At 41.3% G+C, this 2870-nt stretch overlaps 1 pseudogene; it reads left to right on the top strand.

Annotated features, from left to right (window-relative positions):
• The first annotated feature begins 403 nt into the window (after positions 1 to 403).
• On the top strand, positions 404 to 2565 carry LOC139082729 (transcription factor IIIA pseudogene; annotated as a pseudogene).
• The last annotated feature ends 305 nt before the right edge of the window (positions 2566 to 2870 follow it).

Here is a 2870-nt window from a genome sequence, read left to right as displayed (position 1 = left end):
AAGTCTGGTTTGTCTATGTTTCAGGCGAATCCTGTGCAGGCAGATGTTAGTTGGGCACCCCCGTGGTAAAGAAATGACACTTGGTTCTCTTGGTCAATATTGCTCAGGTGGGAATAGCAGTTACCTGTCTTCTTTGCTGCTGCATGCCTCATTGCTGTCTCCAAGGAACTTTATGCTCCCTAGACCCTCTGAGGCATCATGGACTGCACTCTTGGAGACCAGCTGCCCAATGTCTAATCCAAAGGGGGCTGGGGGGAGGGCAACAAGGAAACTAATATCTCATCCCAGCAACCCCCTTCAGAACACCTACCAGTTACTCAAATAATGCAAGACCCCTAGCCAGTGTGCTTGAGCTTTAGTTAGTTCCCCATCACAACGTGAGAAGGGGCTGATATTTCTGACAATGGGGCTTACGCTCTCACAAGGAATGGCTGCTACAGCTCTCAAGTGCAAACACCAATCCTTTAGAGAGGCACTGGGAAGACTTGGAGCAAGAACCAACTGCCTACAAGGCAGGCCTCTGGGCCCCTTCCCCTCCTTTCTTGTAACCACCTATAAGGTTTGCACTATGCGTTATCAGACAGAAACAGAAACTAAAACCACAGCCTTAGGTGGCTGGAAGCCCAGAACAAGGGGAAAATAATGAAATAAAAGGAAAAAACATAGATACGGGGGAGGAAATTAAAAATAAATAAATTTTATATATATACATTTGTAATTAAGTTCAAAGCTCCAAAATTTGACCCAATTGGAAATCCAAACTTTACTAAAACAATTTTTATAACAAAAAGTTAAAAAGGGTACTGGTTGCCTTCTGCACCTCTACAGCATAGGTTCAAAATTAACTTTAACAACTGCTAAAATGCACCAATGACAAAGCTTCATGGGCTTAATCATACTGGGTCTTGAATTATAGTTTTACCAGAGGAACCCACTAAATTTAAACATGGCATCCCTTTTAATTTCAGAAGAGTAAGTAACTAAACAGAAAATAGAAAAAAAAAAAAGATATTCTTCATTTTAATAACTTTGCCTAAATTTCCCATAGTCATAATATCCATTGCCCTAAAATATTCCCTGTTGGATGCAGATACTCTGAAACAATGAGTAATAACTTGAAACTAAATAGTCTTTTGCACTTACAGATTGGCTTGACAAAAAGGGACCCCCATCGACCTCCCAGTTAAAATAGTTAAGATGGCCCAATGTAAGTTAAAACAGGGCCTTCAAGAATTCAAACGTGTTATATAAGATCTAATGAATAAAGAAGTGACTATGCCCACTGCTCCTCCATTTAACAGGCAATTTTGCCTGTTCTTACACCTTCAAAAATTAAAGAAAAAAAAGAATAGTGCCGCATGGTGGATTACTACATCTTTAATGCTGTGGTCCCATCCATTATCGTCCTCAAACCCAATACCCAATATTTTTGAAATTCCTGACCTCATCCACTCAACAGCCAGTAAATATTTTGATAGTAGAGATTTGGCTAACGTGTTCTCGCTCCCTCCCTGCCCTCCACAGGAGGTCTTTCTGCTCCTTACCAGACTGCAGAGCCAATGACAATAAGGCCTGAAAACTAGACATGCACCTGTGCAAGCACATGGGGAGAGATTTGTTTGTGACAATGAAGAGTCTGGCAAAGGCTTCATCAGGGACTACCCTCTGAGTCACCACATCCTGATCCACATTGGAGAAAAGCTGATTATTTGTGCAGCTAGTGGCTGGATGAAAATTCAACATAAAATCAAACTTGAGGAAACATTCTGAACGCAAACATGAAAATCAGTGAAAACAATATGTATGCAGTTTTGAAGGTTATAAGAAGACCTTTGAGAAACATCAGCAGCTGAAAATCCATCCGTGCCAGCAGAAAAATGAGTCACTCTTCAAGTGAAACCATGAAAGATATAGCAACACTTTGCTTCACTCGGCAGTCTGAAAGGACACCGGAAGGTCCACAAGGGCTACCAATGTCAAAAGGGATGTTCCATTGTGGCAAACATGTGCGAGAAACCCATAACAAAGGAAATAACATGTGAAGTATGCCAGAAAGCATTCAAACGCAAAGGTGAAGGTAAGCAACATATGAAAACTCGTGCCCCAGTAACAGATGTGTGTCAAGGTCTGAGGGAAGACTATGGAGGAAGCTAACTAACTCACAACTGTGGTTCGTTTCCAGAACCATATTTTCTCCTTTCATGAAGAGAAGCACTCATTTATGTATGAACATGCTGGCTGTGGCAAAGGTTTGCAACAAAACACAGTCTTACAAGGCAGGTCGTCGTGCATGATGCTGACAGGAAGACAATGAAGACCAAAGTAAAAATATCTCATGAAAAATCGAGTTTGGCCTCTCATCTCAGTGGATATATATCTCTTAATAGAAAACACCAACAAGGCTTATCTTTGCCTAAAAACAGAGAGGTACTAAATGCTATTGATCTCAATAGTTGCAATACATACTTTCAGCTAAATATCAGAACATATTGTTTAAAGGACTGCAAATCAACAAGCTCAGTTATTTTCTCTCAGAAGCACATTTATTCTTATGAAAATCACTGATTTAGAAAAAAAAATTGACAGGCACTCCTGTTACCACCCTCAGAGACTCCTTGACTATAGCTTTAGCAACCTCTTCTCACGCCTCTCGGATTCTCTGGACACCTATAACGGCCATAGGTTACCCTTGGCCTGCTAGTGTTAGAAACCTTGCCTCTGTGCTATGTAACATTAAAGCAAAAATTACTGGCCACATACTGGCCCTTCCTAGAAATGGTGGCTCTCACAGGTCCCTGAGCCTGTGACCCTCTATACCCAGTGGCCCGTTATGCCTTGAGTCATAAATGCAGCACCCTTCAAACTCAGCA

Source organism: Equus przewalskii, chromosome 4, assembly GCF_037783145.1.
Source record: "Equus przewalskii isolate Varuska chromosome 4, EquPr2, whole genome shotgun sequence".
In the NCBI taxonomy this organism is placed as follows: Eukaryota; Metazoa; Chordata; class Mammalia; order Perissodactyla; family Equidae; genus Equus; species Equus przewalskii.
Note: the sequence above shows the minus strand (reverse complement) of the source record. Positions and strands in the feature narration are given on the sequence as shown.